General features: G+C 32.5%; 1 protein-coding gene across 7 annotated transcripts in view; it reads right to left on the bottom strand.

Moving 5' to 3' along the window:
- LOC131855378 (probable nuclear hormone receptor HR3) overlaps positions 1–17,001 on the bottom strand; it is a 124,292-nt gene that overhangs the window by 71,839 nt on the left and 35,452 nt on the right. For 2 of the 7 annotated variants that reach the window (XM_059206640.1, XM_059206644.1), the window contains exon 1: positions 3,273–3,457. The exons of the other annotated variants lie outside the window; for them this stretch is intronic. The gene's annotated coding sequence lies outside the window, so the exon portion shown is untranslated. Of the gene's footprint in view, positions 1–3,272; positions 3,458–17,001 lie in introns of those variants that run through there. 7 annotated transcript variants of the gene reach the window in all.

Genomic DNA, 17,001 nt, shown 5'->3' with positions numbered 1-17,001 from the left:
TATGTTATGGGTACTAAACAACTGATAGATATACTTAGATACATTTTTTTAAATAAATACGTAATGTACATAGAATACACACCGACCGATACGAACAATCATATTTATGAATGATTATACCGTGCGAGGAATAGAACCCGCGACCATTGGGAGTAAAGCGGTGTTCTAAACGGCTAGACCACCGACGATGTCATTGATCCTGTTATGTAACTTTGCAGTTTTTTTGCTTTTCTATTTTTCATGCAACTGATCAAGTTCTTTCCGAGAGAAGACAATTTTCTTACTCTGTCTCTCTTTCTTGTGGAAGAAGAGAAGAGAATTGTTAGTAAAGAGGAATAGAAGCTTATTGTTAACAATGTACCCTATTTGGTTAACATCCACGTGGTAAATTCTCCTTATGACATGGGTAACTCTCTAAAGCTCAAATTTGTTACAACAGACCAATCGACCAATGTTGTTATATTAATATATAAAAATATTATGTCACGTTACAGCATCCTAAACTACTGAACCGATTCTGATGAGATCTTATTTGTATACTCGGTAGGTCTGGGTATTCCCAGGTTATTACAATATAATCTAGCTATCTTTTCGCTTAGAGCTTGTAAACTACGCAACAGATTTTCATTCAATTTTTAGCAATAGATAGTGATTTAAGAGAAATGATTTATATCTATAATACATGTATTATATATTAATTGTTAAATTGCACCGCCATATTATTATCTCTGGTCAACGCGACTGTTGACTGGTAGAGAATGTCATCAGGCATTAAGTCCGCCATGTATACATTTTTGTGTGCAAAAGAATAAATAAATGTATAGTGCAAAAATGTATACAAGCGTGTATAAATGTATACAAGCTTTTTATTCCGCAGTAATGGTTACAGCATTATTTGATATTCAAGCGAAAACGGAACCCAACAAAGATAATGTAGCCCCTCTAAAACACAAATCATTCAATTCCTTTGCCCTCCGAAACAGAATTTTATGGGGGGAAAATACAGGCTCTTCGAGAGAGCCACGTGCCTGAAAATGGGTCAGCCATTGTGATATGACAATTGGAATATGCCTGTCTCTTTCATGAATTAGCTTTTTTACGTAAGAGAGATAGAGACGTCCGTTTTATAAAGTTTCCCCTTAACGATGGTGTCCAGATAGACAATATTATAAAAAGATATGTATCCGCTAATATGAAATTTTGAGATGACGTGTGTATCTTAATTAATTTTATTATTGATCTAGTGTATGATCAACATTTTCATACAATTCTTCAAAGAATGATAAACAATTCCGATTTAATAATAAAAAAATATGTAATAATGTCTATTAACAAGTAATATATTGCTAAATGTTGATGGCCTCGGTAGCACACCGACTTACTTCCGATGGTCGCGGGTTCGATGCCTCGCACGGTACAAACAATTGTATTCACGATGATTGTTTACTTATTTGTACTGGTCTGGGTGTTTTCTATGTTATGGATATATGTACAAAAAAACGTATTTATATATTTATATTACTTGTCTAGTACCCATAACATAAGGTCTCCTTAGCTTGTGAATTGTCCTGAGATATTATTATTATTAAATTACACGAGATCTATATATATATATATATATATATTTAGATATGTATTTATATACCTTTCTCTAATTTAACATTTTTCCTTTCATTATCACGTGTTGTGAATTTATGGGAACAACATCTGCGTTTATTACTTACAGAAAATTATGTATTATTTTCGACGCGAATTAATAATAACTTAGTGTTATTTATTAGTCTTAGACTCTAAAAAAACTACATAGTTTTTCTATATAATTTGTTTCCATGTCAAACTGTTCACGGTCTTCTCTAATATTCCCTATTAATTTAAATACAAGGTAGATATATATATTGTATGGAATGTGTCTATTACTCACTGCCATTATCTATCGTGGTGCCAAGATATAGTATTTTTATCTATACACACGCGAATGTATATTGTTTGCGGTTCACCATCATGAAAATGGTAGAAACTTTGTTTGTATTCGATATCGTTATCGTATACCATCAACATTTTATTGTAATCTGACGAATAAAGGTCCTATTATATGGTTTCGACTTAAAAAGGCAGACGATTCTCGATTCGCCGGTGTTTTTTATTCTTTTATAATCAACTAACTGTAACTATGTTATAAATATAAATATCCCTCTCGAATCGCTCTATCTATTGCTAAAAAGTGCATTAAAATCAGTTGTGTACTTTAAAAGATCTAAGCGAACAAACAACTGAATATACTTAATTTTATACTATCTAAAGATTTTACTAATTCTACTTGCTCATAACGGCTTCGCCCGGTTGCATGTAACTTTGTGAGTTTTATATAGATTAACATATTATATAGAATTTATAGCCCTGAAATAATGTAGGTATCTTTTAAATAGTGAAATAATTTCATCAAAAGGCGTAGTGGTTCTGATAATTATTTGTTTATTTTAATAGTAAAAAAATAATTTACAAATTAAAGGTTAATTTTGTTTTGTATCCTGTAGTTGTAACTCCAATATATATATAGGATCTAAATAATACATATATATCTATAGTAAATTCTATAGTAACACACGCTATATTTAATGTAATATGTTAGTGATCGAAAGACTTCTAAAACTCCATTAGACTTAAAAAAACTATTTTAATTTCGTATTACTATTGTTTTTATAATGGAAAATATAATCAAAATATCACATCACTTTATGTAATATCACTTAAATCATACATATTAATAAATCCAATAAACAACTACTGAATAAAACATTCACTAAAACAAGTCAAACCCCTTTCTTTAACTTGGAGCGTGTTATAAAATGTTAATTAAAGTTACATTTATTTTCCTATTACGTCTGGTTATTATGTAAAAAGACAAAAAAATAAAACTCGCTACGACTTCAAACTAGTATCATTCTAACTTCGTAACTCAGTTATTAATGCAAATAGTGTATATTTTACATACAGACAACCGTTTCACACATCTAATTGAGTCGTTTTATATATTAATTACGTTTTTAGTCATAGAAAGTTTCATATTGTGCATTGATTAAGTCCGACGTAACTGGTTATCCTTATATAATTATAAAGACATAATACTTTATCTAAAATTATAAATGAAAAGGTACAAAACCATACAGTCTAATCTGTATAATAAACAGTAATAATCGCGAACCACGTTGCGTTTTTAATTTCCCGAGTTGCGACAACCATAGTTTAGGAATTTGAAATAGAAAAACTCAAACCTCCTGTCATTCCAAATATAAAATTCCTTTTTTAAACTATATCCACTACACTACACATAACTGGTCACAAATAATTCACATCAAAAACCACTAAAAAACTATGATGATTTTTTAAAACATTCTAATTTCGAAAACGCGCGCCGAATTGTAAGGACCCGCTCACACCGAGATGTTGCAAGCGGGCCATCGGGGGAACAACTAGGAAATGAACACAGGCGTGTAGCACACTAGCTGGCGTTGTGTATAAGTGTGTGCAGCGCGCTTGTTCATGCATGCCTGTATGTATTGTGGAGGTGCATTTATTTTGACAGGCACATGCAAGTTTATTTATAGGCCTATGCGTGCTATATGATATGTGTTTGTGTGCGTGTTTTTAAATAGCGAATCCTGTCTATTGTTTTTGAAGTTAACGGTAACAATACTAAGTATATATGTTGGATCGGGTATGGATAGCAATCGTGTTATATTTAATTGTAATATAAAGCGGGTAATAAACAGCGAATATCATGGCATGGTAACAATTAAAATTTTAATAAGTACTGTTGGACAAATTAAAATGCTAGATTAAAAATGTCGGCGTAGCGGCTCTACGTAGCGGTTTCAAGAGAAAAATGTTACGCGGTTAAATCACAACAACCGTTATTACATAACAGTTGGTTAGAAAGAGAGGTAGGTGCAGCGGCCTGCTTGCTCCGTGATGAAGAGAGACGAGGCTATAGCATGTCAGGTTGTGTAATAACTCTACACAGAGAAAGCTCACACGTACTTTCTTTGTACATAATAAACACTACCTCAACGCCTTTGATACTCTATGCATTAGTGTGCACTAGTCTTTACATTTTTGAATTCCGAACGAAAGAGCGTAAGTGTCGAGTGTATTTTTGAAAATGAAACTCTTTTCTTAGATTCGCGAAGTGGAAATTCGAACGTTCTCAGTGAAGGCAGTAGGTCTATTTTTGGGTTGACCAAAAGGTGCACAGCGGCTTTTTGAAGAGGTTCAATGACACGTGGTTTTAGTCCACGCTGATTTTTTCCGCCATATTGTAGGCATAGTCGAAAAGTCCACAAAAGACGTTTTCACTCAACTAAAAGTAGGGCATGCGTAGTTTAGACCTATTTTTTCTCCGCGATCGATTTTTCCAAGAACGACGAGGAAAAAGTAGTATTTAGATCTTGGTCTTTATATACAACAGCACTGTTGATGAGTTGTCTGAACTCGTACCCAATGAGAATTGACCGAAAATGAGGACAAATAAACGATAGAGTAATAAATCACAATTGTGTAGTACTGCTACTCGACGAAAGGTGGCGTTGCAAAATATTCAGCACATTGATTTTAGATTCATAATATTTGTATATCGAAATGCCATCAAACAATCAATAATAGTTATATTATGAACAGTGAGACTAGAAAAGAATTGTTTATGGTTTCTATATACCAGCGCAGAGGTTTTCCCGCCAAAATCACTACTGAATTACAAACAAAATAAAATGTAAAAGAAAATAAAATACTATACAGTATATGCTTAAAAAGCAGAGAAAATATGTATACTTGAATATTATATGAATTGTAGCAACGTAAAACTTAGTATATTATAATTTTGTACTTATTAAATTGTTTTATTTATTAAAAAATAAAGTTTGATGTAAGTTTGAACTATGAAAAATGTGTAAAATTTATCTCTAAAAAGGTAATATACTGTATATCGCTATTGCATCACAGCGAAGGAAGTGAAATAACAGTCATAATATTTATATAGCCATCTCCTTCCGTCGGTATGGCGTCATCTTTGTCGCACGCATTGCGTTACCCGTTTGGACAGCGGAAGCGTGCATCATATATTTATGCTTGTCGCGCGTCGGCTGCCGCGTATATTTTTATCTCGCTCGTGCAAGGCAACGAAGTGCATTGACCTGTCCTTGTTACGTTGTGTGCAGCCTTGCTTTACTGTTACATGATGTTTCTATGTAGTGAGCGTGCATCTTAAGGGTAGATCCACACGACTCATTTATCTATATATTATACTAATTAATTAATTAATTAAAACTTTATACCATTTATTACGTGGACAGAGTATGAAAACTAACACAGATAATGTTCATATTGAGGAATGCAGAAAACTAATATTTTCTTATATATACTCCAACATAAATATATTTAACCTTTCATAATAATAGTACTTTAATAAATAAAAACTTTAAAGTTTAAACGGATTATGTTAGACTTATGATTACTGGGCGACTGGTATTTAAAAATATAGACAATTTATTAATATATTCCATCACAGCTTTTAAAATGAAGTGATTAACATTTATAATCATTAATATAAACAAACACACATCTAAATCTAATACGCGTTTATATAACAAATATATATAAATACACTACATGCATTCAATTCAACATCATCACTAATTTAAATTAAAAAAAATGTTGTTGAAGGTGTTGAACTATTTTAGTAGTCTCTATATTTTTATGTGACTAGATGACTAAGCTGACGGTCCACCTGATGGTAAGTGGTCACCGTCGCCTATATAAATAAAGAGCGGGAATTACGACATTATTTTATAATTATTTTTAATTGCCAATCAGTAGGACTAACGTGCCATGCTTCTGTACCCTGTAATTTCACTGCCATGTCCCTTCAATAGAATAACGCTTATAAAAAAGTTGCGTTGAGATTGAATTGGATGAGGTATCCACACAAACTTACGAAAGAGTACACGTGATAGAATAAATAATATATGTATTTATGTATGTGGGGGGACGGGGATTGTTAGTAATGGGAACTAGTAACTCCCATTGCTAACTATGTAACATGTTATGTCGACCTCCACGCGGTTCCCCCTGGAAGCTATCTATATAGCTATAAATTCTTGGTGAATTTGTCACGATGGACTAAATGACCTGACCTCATGTTCATCTTATCATCCTCCACTGGTGCCCCGCCAGTAAACCGTTAGCGCAGGCGGGTGCACATTTTGATAATGGAATGCATTATCATAGACAAAAAACAAATATATATGTATGTATATATAGATTACGGATATTGGGGCATTTTACATGTGATTTTATTTTTAAAATAGGATTAATATATATAAATTACACTATTGTACCTATTAAGACCTGTTAAAATAGTTGTAACAGTGAAGATAAATAAATAAATGTTACAAAAAATATATGTTAGTAATAAATAAGTAATAAATAAATAAATTAGATCTTTATAATATTAATTTAGATAAATCTATCTGGACGTATCATAATTATAGTAAATGTGATACTTCATCAGTACTTACGTGTTTAATCAATACAAAAACCAAGGTTTGTTATAAACTCAGAACAATATGAATGCGAAATGAATTGTCTTCCCAGAATAGTGGAGGTAATCTTAAGTTTTAATAATCGTAAGTTGAAACGTTCAACAGTTAATGTCTTTTTTATAAGATATGTACAGATGGTGGCAAAGGTATACAAATTAAATCTCATCTAATATTGATAAAGAGTTTTTTTAACTATTCTAAGGCTTGGCCGTAATCACCTACGTCCAGTGAAGCTGTAAGAGCAGCTTTACAGCTTCACTGGACGAAAATACTCGTAGTATTCACAGAAGTAAAAATCTTTCGCAAAGAAGCAAAATGTAAGATTGAAAGTATGTTTTACAACTTACATACAAACTGCATGGTCACGTGATAAATTTTGTATGAAAACTTTAAGACTCTGTTAAACCTACTGTGAGGCCTGATGTGAAACTGGAAAGCTAGCGAAGATATCTTCGAGACCCTGAAGCCCAAGAAGCCCGCAGAACCATAAAGGTACGTGACTGACGCTTCCCTAACATTTTGGTAGCAGAGTAGTTTCCCAAACAGACTCATTTGCAGTTTTTCAACTTAATTTCCCGTTGTTCATTCAGTATCATGAATATTCAATCTCGGATTCGAATTGGTTTTTAAAATTAACCTTTAAAATTAAATTCATACGGGATGTATATGGTGTTTTAATGGTTTTGTAACAAATTTAAGTATTTCACATTTACAATTTACAATCAAGTATTTCTGCACTTCCCAAAGGATAAGTGGTAGAGAATGGTATATAATAGCATAAGGTTCACCTTTTGTGAAATATCTTAATGGTTAGTAAATTAATAAAATAAATAACTTAAAAAAACACTTCAATAATAATTAAGAATATATATACTGGAAATTAAAGTACGTTCCTGTTAAAAAAAAAATTGTATGACAACCAATTTAAATTGTCAACCTATTTCAGTACAAAGTACACTCACATGTACTAATTCTAATTAACGAAATACAAAACCTGTTTTACTCATGGTTGTATGCGCGCAATGCTTACCTGTTGACAAGGAAAAATATCTGATTAGTATTATACAATGATATATAAACATAGGCAAGTACAGGGTTTTTTATGGTGATACCGTTATTATGGTGCACCCGGTATTAACGGTATAAAAGAACGATATGGTGATTACGTAGTCGTGAGTCGGCGAACTCAATTAATTAACCACGATGGTTTCCGCGTGGAGGTCGACCTGACATGGTACATTATTAGCAATGTGGCCACTTGTCTACTATACTAAATACATATGGCCCCAGAAATGACTATTAATAATGGTGTTTAATATATTTGATTACAATTACAATATTTAGAAGAATTCCTGGGCTTAGCGTAGGCTGCGAACAGAACTGAGCGTCTAGGCTACGCCTTCAGGAATGTTACTGGTTACTTCTCTATCTAAAGTAAATTAATAAAGATAATGTATGAAATATGTATTTATTCTTAACTAATTTGATTAATTCCCAAATAAAAATAGAATATTATATATAATTTCTTTATTTGTAAAATGAGATATTGTATGTATATGTTTGATTATTTATTTATCTATACGATAATAATGTTATATTCATTATATAAACAAAAAAAACGTTAAATACATATTATAAATTTGATATACTTTACGAAACAAAAAATGAAGCCACGTCCTGAAAATCCTATTGGAATATATGATGCCGCCCTAACTACGGTGCGGTTATAAAAAAAAATTGCGTCACAGTCCATAAAAAATGTCTGCGAGGCGTCAACGGAGTTACATCACTATTCTGTACTGCCGTGCATGTGTGCGTCTCACACGTAACTCTACACTATGCATATACACTCGACCACATTCAAACGTTTTATACGTGTCCACATGCATTACGCATGTGTGCGGCCTAATCTTTTGTGGAATGCGGGTTTCATACCTTTAATGAGTGCTTTTTAGTGAAAAGGAAAATATGCCCCTTTCAAGTTTTCAATTTCCAGGAATTCTGTGACGATTATAGCGTGTTAATGTTAATTTTTGGCTTGACCTACTCACGGAATTTGAATGTATGCGTTGAAATTTTTTTTAGATGGATGAATATGGAATATGCTTCCGCCTCTTGTAACGGTATACTCAGAAAGGCAGACATTGATAGGATGATCATAAAGTTGATCACGATGGTTTCCAGGAGGAACCGCATGGGGTCGACCTGATACGGTACATTGGTTGTAATGGGGGCAGTGATCACCGTTACCAACAATCACTCCATATTAGGAGGTGATAATTAAAATTCCTAATTAGAGGAAATTCATGCTCTTTATTTAAATTATAAGAATCTAATTTCAAAAATTTGTAAAAATTACAAATTAAAGACGTTATTATACTTGTGCGATATACTAAGAGTTCGAAATTTAAAATATTGATACTTTTATTGTTTTTGTTTTAAATTTTCGTCCAATTTATACAGGCTACGAGCATGTAGGTATACTGCCTAGTTTTAAGATTTATACATCTTGAGTTAAGTCTTTCCTTCATGGAATATACGTGATATACGTTTTTATTCTTAGTAAGTTTGAAAAATGGAAAATAAACTATTTTCCACTCAGACAAATCAAAAACGAATCAAGCATTGTACATTTTCATTTATCATATTTCGCAAGAATATGTTCCTGTAACAAATTATGAATATAAATGTTTTTAATCAAATAAATAATTAATTAATAGAGTTATCAGAATCTTATCAGGTAGAAAGTCGTTATATACGTTTTATATATTAGAACATGAGTAGTATGCCATTTCAACATTAGAAATTTAGATTAGACAAGCTGTTATCAATATTATTAGTATTTGTATTAAGTACTTGTTCATATTAATAATAAATTGATAGTCTCGGTGGTCTGGCGGTTTACCACTCCGCCTTGCATCTAATGGTCAATGGTTTGATTCTCGCACAATAACATTTATATTCATGAATATATTATTTGTATTGATCTGAGTGTTTTTCTATGTACCTATGTACTTATAAGAAATATACAATAGCTCTAACAGATCTGACAAATTCACCACGACGGTTTCTTTGTTAGACCGCGTGGAGGTCGACCCGACATTGCTAGCAACGGGACCACTAGTCTTCCTTACAAACAATACGTGCATGGCAATAGTCGTTCTTGCAAGGAATTTTCATTTAATGTTAGACATATACCTACATATATACAGTGTAAATAAACGAACATTAAAAAAAGGAAATATACTTGAGTTTCTTGCCAGTTCGTCTCAATTGAATCTGTATACTGAACTGGACGTTAGGGAAAATAATAAGATTAATATAAAAAACTTGACGTTCAAAAGCGGCTAAAATAACCAACATGAATAAATGATTTCTGATCTTGATTTTGATCAATCCATTCTCCCCCAGCTCAGGTAATACCTACTAAATAAAATACTGTCAAGAAGTGCGGGACTGTTAGACCTACAATGAGAGTCACTGGCAGTTTTTATATATTCTTTCATCCATATTCAAAATATGATGTTCTTTATATACATTTTGTTTATAAAAATATAGATGTTCTTTATATACATTTTATAGTCGAACTTAGTGACAGAAGTGATATAGCTTCTGTCACTGCGCTCTGCAATAATAAACGTCTCAACAAGCATCTATATTTTTTTATTCATTTTTACTGGGACACACGAATAAATGATTTTTGATCTTGATTTTCAATTATCCCCTCCTCTTCCAACTGAACTAGTCTATATATATATATATATATATATATATATATATATATATATATATATATATATAACAAAGGTGACTGATATAGTGATCTATCAACGCACAGCCCAAACCACTGGACGGATCGGGCTGAAATTTGACATGCAGGTAGATGTGGCGTAGGCATCCGCTAAGAAAGGATTTTGAATGAGAGTTTGTACGAAACTTTGTCAATTTTAAACCGATCGGGCTGAGACTTTGCATGCAAAAAGCTACTATGACGTAGGCATTCCCTAAGAAAGGATTTCGATAAATTCCACCCCTAAGGGGATAAATTAACGCGTGCAAAGCCGCGGGCAAAAGCTGGTGCTAAATAAGATACTATCAAAAGTCTCGCGAATCTGCGCAATACTAAATCGATGTAATTATTATTCTAGACGTTTAGGCTCGAGTCTGTGCCTAGGTTTTTGCTGTCGTTTAATTACTAGTTACTACATTCCAACAACAGCACGCAAAATTGGTCAGTGTCGTATAATTAAATGTAATTATATTCATTAATAACATTAAGGCGTTGATTTTATGAGTATTTTAATGTAAATACGAAATATATATATATTTTTTATATAAAAATAATTTATTGTTCAACCAATATTTACATTATAAAACTAAGTAGAAACTTGTATTTTAAAGCTTAATAATATTATAAACTCGAAAGATTGTGAGTATGGATGTATGGATGGATGTTTGTGATTCCTTGACGCAAAAAAGCTACTAAACGCATATAGATGAAACTTTACACTAATATAGCTTAAACATCAGAATAACAAAATTTTACGCGGGCGTAATCGCGGGCACACCAAATATTAGATATTTTAATGTAATTAATATTTAATAGCATTTTTTATAGATGATAATGGTGCACCGGCCTGCGCTAACGGTAAACGCTGGCGGGGCACCAGTGGAGGACGATAAGATGAACATGAGGTCAGGTCAGTTAGCCCATCGTGGCAAATTTACCAGCAATTTATCAAGATGGTGGATGGTACACTAGCAATGGGGTTAACAGTCATCATTTCTAACAATCGCCCAATAAGGGGGCAAGGGGATTGTTAGTAATGTGGATTGATAACCCCATTGCTAGCAATGTACCATGTCAGGTCGACCTCCACGCGGTTCCCTCTGGAAACCATCGGGTTAAATTCCTGGTGAATTTATCAGGATGGGCTAACTGACCTGACCTCATGCTCATCTTAACAGCCTCCACTACTAGGAAAACCGTTAGCGCACAAAAAAAAACAATCACCCTCCTCTAATTATTATTATTACCAGAGGTAGACTTTGTTTAAAGTCATCTGCATGGGTACTTCTGTCTCAGCCATTTCAGCCACAAAGCAACTTCATAATCTGTGGTTGTAGGTTTAGATATGGCATTAAAATTACAAGGAGCATAACATCTTAGTCCACCGGATTGGTAGACTTATGCTACGTTTACATTCAGCCGCTTCCCCTGCCACTCGCGCTGCCGGAAATATTGCCGGGCGACAACTGAGCGAGAGGGCTGAATGTAAAAACACGCTGCCACTCGCGCTGCCAGTCCTTTGACTCGCGCACGAAAAACCAATCGAGGGAGCGCCGGGCTGCGCGAGTAGCAGCGCCAATGGCATGGGAAGTGTTTCCACTAGTGTTTACACTCTCGCGCTGCTCACTACGTTGCCCACTCGGGCTGAGTGTAAATTGGGCATAATGTCCACATACTTTGTAATTTCGTTGCCTTGTCTACTCTCACCATTAAAAAACAAATTCAGATTATAAAGCTGCAAGCAAGCTGTTTAACAACAATTTTTTTTTATTATATTATTATATGTGGCTATCGTGACAAACCTAAAAAATAAGCGACACAGATAAAGTCTAAGCAGACGATTTTGTATTAGTTGGAGGATATGCCGCATTGTACAATTAAAAAATAATTATTTTTATTTATTTAATATATTCTTATTACAAATAATTTATTATTTAAAAAGTTGACTATTTCAATTTATTTATTACACAATTTATTATTATATTCTTTTTAATTTATCGATTTTAATTTGGGAATAAACACGATGTTTATTGTCATACAGGAACAGTAATGAATACACTATAAGAATTGCTCCTTATATCGTATTTAAATTAAGAAAATATGGCGTTGAAAAAAGTCAGGTCGAAAACCGTCCTTTGTGTTCGAAAAAAAAAAGTAATTTTTCTGCAACGCAATCACGAGACGAGCGCGTCACGCCGCGGCATCTACTCGCGTGGCTTCCTATCCCTGTGTGCGTGTATCCGTGTGACCCACTTACGAACGCGCTCGGCCACCGTCGGCTCTTTCCGCCGAACATATGCTGTCTGCCATCTTTACTTATTGACTGCACCGGCCAGCTTAACTTGACCTACCTCCAAACTGTCGCTATCTTCAATTTGGAACGCAAAGAAAAGTGTTTAGGTGTCAGGTGAAATTGGATACTTATCATTGTATTACGTAAGCTATGTTTACTGGAGCTAAGTTTTGTTATCATTTGGTTTTGTCTATCATTTCCTACGCTTAATTACTTATATTAGTTCTGTGTATTTAGCGTAAAAATTTCCTTAACTTAAGGTAAGAACGCCTGCTATATCAGTAAGGTTGAAAGATCAACAAGCTACGTAGTAGGTATGGTTGAGCAACGAATGACTCACTGTTTGGGCGGGAAATCTCGTTCTTTCATAGTGAAGAGAAAATAACTGTGCTACTGTTTTTAGCGGCAGAAATACCGTGAATAGTAAGTAGGAGGCTCTATTATCTTTATATACAGACATACTCATTACTGTAAAAGCTAAGAAAAATTTCAAAATTAAGGATTACCATGTCATTGTATAATTTAGTATTACTAATACGGCTGTTCCCTTTGCCTTTCCTTTAAAAAAATGATAAAAAAAGAAGGAAAAATACGATTGTTAAAGATGACACAACACAACGACTATACAGCCCATACGGTATGGGAATAGTCTTTTTGATTTTTCCAAAAGTCAAAAGTTAGCTAAAAATATTTTTAAAGGTAACAAAATTTGAGACGCAATAAATTTTAAAAAGAGAATCATGATTCATTTGTCAGAAATAGTTTTTTTTTTCATAAAGCGATATAAGCGAACACGAAAGAGAGATCGGATATGTTATCTAGATTGTTAAGCAAAAAATATAAGTGTAAAAGTAATGGATGAAAGTTATGGAATGAATATCGAAATATGTTCTATTGTATCAGCGATTTTTTTTCTTAAAAATAAATATAAACTATTTTCTAAAAGTGGCTTGGTATAAAGGTATATAAATTGTAAAGAATTGAATACGTGATTCTTGAAATAGCGTTTCCATGGTCTTGCAAATTTTGAAGTTAAAAATAGAAATGGGATATAAAAATAAATAAGGATATTTAGAAATTGTATACAACCAGTCTGGTTATATATGATTACTAAAATTTATTATATACGTTTACATTATTACACAGCTTACATTATTGTTAATTTATTTCATGATACCTCTAAAAATAACTCATTAGTTTTGCTATGGAAAATACTTTTTATTTTTACCAATACATTAGTTCTATATCATAACAGCTCTTATTTAAAAACACACGCAAATAAAAAAAATCAAAATGTACACAGTATTAAAAAGATTTTTATTTAAATATAATATGTTAATCTTTTTATTTTAATACAACTTTCATAGGCAATCAATTAATTTATAATCCTAACCATTTATTATGTAAGAAATCAATTAAATACATTAGGTGATACAACAAAGCTCGCGTGTCGATATCCGAACGTAACTTCCGCGTTCGAAATACAACATTTTCGCGAGTGGTACATAAAAAATTTTTTAAACACATTTGGCGGGCAACTTTCTCTAGGTATTCGAAAGTTGAAACGAGAGACCAGAGAGTATGCGTTCACAGCTATTTTTGGAGAGCCATTCCCATGAAGCTTTTGAGAATAACTTTTTAATAACGTAATATTTGTAATAATATTAGTTTTGTAACAAGCGGCCAGTATTATTAGTGATGTTGTATCATAATTAGAATGAATTTGTTGTTTATTATACCCTGTTAACTTTATGAATACAATAAGAGTTATATATTTTATAAAATTATTGGATGTAGTATGACATCCAATAATTTTGTAAACGGTGTTTGGTTACTGTTCTTGTGTTGAGTATATATCTATAAATAAATATGTTAATGTCATATTTTTTAATTTTATTAACAAGATTCAGTTTTTGTCGTGGTTCGTTTATATAAATAATTTAAAAATGTATAAAGGTTTTAATGAATTAGTTTTTAAATTATATAACCCTATTAGCAATATAAAGAAGGTGATCAGTTAGCTGACAGTTCATTGGTGGCTAAAAGTCCGTAATTTAAATTTATACTTAACTTAGATCACGGTAAACACCGTTAACAGAAGTTATTTATTCCGGTTGCAGTTTAGAATCTGCATTTATAATTTAAATTAAAAACTAAATCCTTACTAATATTATAAATACGAAAGTAGCTCTGTCACTGTCTGTCTGTCCTATTGCTATATCGAACGGTCACCCATCCAAATTAATTACCGGTCCCAGGGCTGCTTAACCTCATTGATCACAACAAAAAATAAGACCATAGTATTGACTTAGTTGAGTACCATTTAATGGTGAACCCATCCAAATTGAGACCCCCACTCAGAGTTGCTTAACCTCATTGATCACAACGTTGCGGAGGAGCAAACGGTTTCATTAAACGTAATCGTATAGTTAGTTGAACGCAGGGACAGACCCCGAAATACTTTCACCGGTTAGATAACGGACCGGTCGTGATAAACTATACTTATAGTCTGTGGCCACACCTCGGACACTAGTCTATTGTCTAAAACAAGTTGATTTTGCACCACAAAAATGTTCAAACCGATTTTTTTTATAAATAAAATGGCAAATCAAATCTAATCAAAAATCATTTATTCCATGTAAGACACTTTAGCCGATTATGACCGTTTTTTGTCTTAATATTTTTCCCTACCGTTCAGTTCAGTATACAGATTCGATCGAGAAGAACTGGCAAGAAACTCAACTTAATTTTTTTTAAAAGCCAATTAAGCACGGACAATTAAATAAAAAATGTAATTGATTAACCGTGGATAATATATAGCGAATTAGTCCTAAGACAGTATAAAAAAATGTAAACAGAAATAACTAACTGTATGAACTATAACAAAAAACTGTGAAGTCGTCTTTAAACAATAACAATTAAAGTTCATTTAATTTTAAACTGTTTGTTATTATGTTATCTTCCGTGAAAAACCGTAATTAAAAAAAAAAATGCATTTTTTTTATATTTAAACAACAAACGTGTGTTAAAGGCATTACAATCGCGTGAGACCAAACACGGTGAAGGTTTCGTACGTACCGACTGCATATTTACAGCTTAATTGTCCATCTTGACGATAAATTTGCTTATTAATTAGACACGCCTAGACATAAGCTATTGTTCTGACAAGAAAATTATTTATTGTTATTTTTTTTTCTCTAAAAATGGGCAAAGTAATATTTGTCATACATCCCAAGATTAAGGATTATGAGCTTGATCTCTGGACCTGATCTTGTTAAATTTAAATTAAAATTTGAAGGCTCTAGCAGTTTAGAACACCGCTTTGCCTCCAATGGTAGCGGATTTGAGTCCTCGCACGATTATAATATTTTTATTCATATGTATGATTGTTGTCTGTATTTAAAAAAAAGTATTGTCTGCTTGTTTGTCATTGTTATTGCAATACAATAAAAAAAACATAAATAATATATTTTAATTACTAAGGATACTTTTTATTAGTCGATAATACAATAATCACGTATGTTTTGACTGTTGTAAAACTCGTTGTTTCGTAACTAAATGTATATTTGCATTCAAATAGGTTTGACCGTGAATACTTTATGTGACAAACACAAAGAATTACTTTCATATTTATTATACTACTAGCTACCCGCCCCGGCTTCTCACGTGGGTACATGTATTATACATATAAACCTACCTTTTGAATCACTCTATCTATTACTAAAAACTGCATTGAAATCCGTTGCGTAGTTTAAGATCTAAACGAACAGACAGCGGAAGCAACTTTTGTACTATATAAAGATTTATTAAACTATCGAATAATAATAATAATAATATTTCTGGACAATTCACAACACAACCCCATTTAATCCCAAGTTAAACCGAGTTCGTATTATGGGTCCTACAACACACACTAGTAAAGTGGTGTGTTAAACCGTTAGACCTAGGCCGCCTTTCTTACATTCTTAGATTCTATTGTTATACTGTACTTACAAAATAAAGTGGTGTCCAAAGTACTGTTCATAAATATATTCAACGGTAAAAAAAATAATCCAAAACGCAGATATTACTCTTTAATAAAAAAATATATATTTAGACTACAGTGACCGCTTATCATCAGGTTGTATGCCATTCCAATAAAAAAAAAACAGCGTAACCCTAAATAGAATTAATTATAAAAAAACTTCCATCTTTGTCACGTTTCCCAGCGGCTTCCAGAAATTGTTATATATTTATTTATGCAACGTCGAGGTCAGTGTGACGAGCACGCGAGGGCCACCGTGACTTAGCTGACTTAGAATTGTGGTATTTTTTTTTTATTGTAA

This window comes from Achroia grisella, unplaced genomic scaffold (genome assembly GCF_030625045.1).
Source record: "Achroia grisella isolate CSIRO2021 unplaced genomic scaffold, CSIRO_AGI_Agris_v1 utg1360, whole genome shotgun sequence".
Classification (NCBI taxonomy): Eukaryota; Metazoa; Arthropoda; class Insecta; order Lepidoptera; family Pyralidae; genus Achroia; species Achroia grisella.
This window is presented reverse-complemented; position numbering and strand designations above follow the sequence as displayed.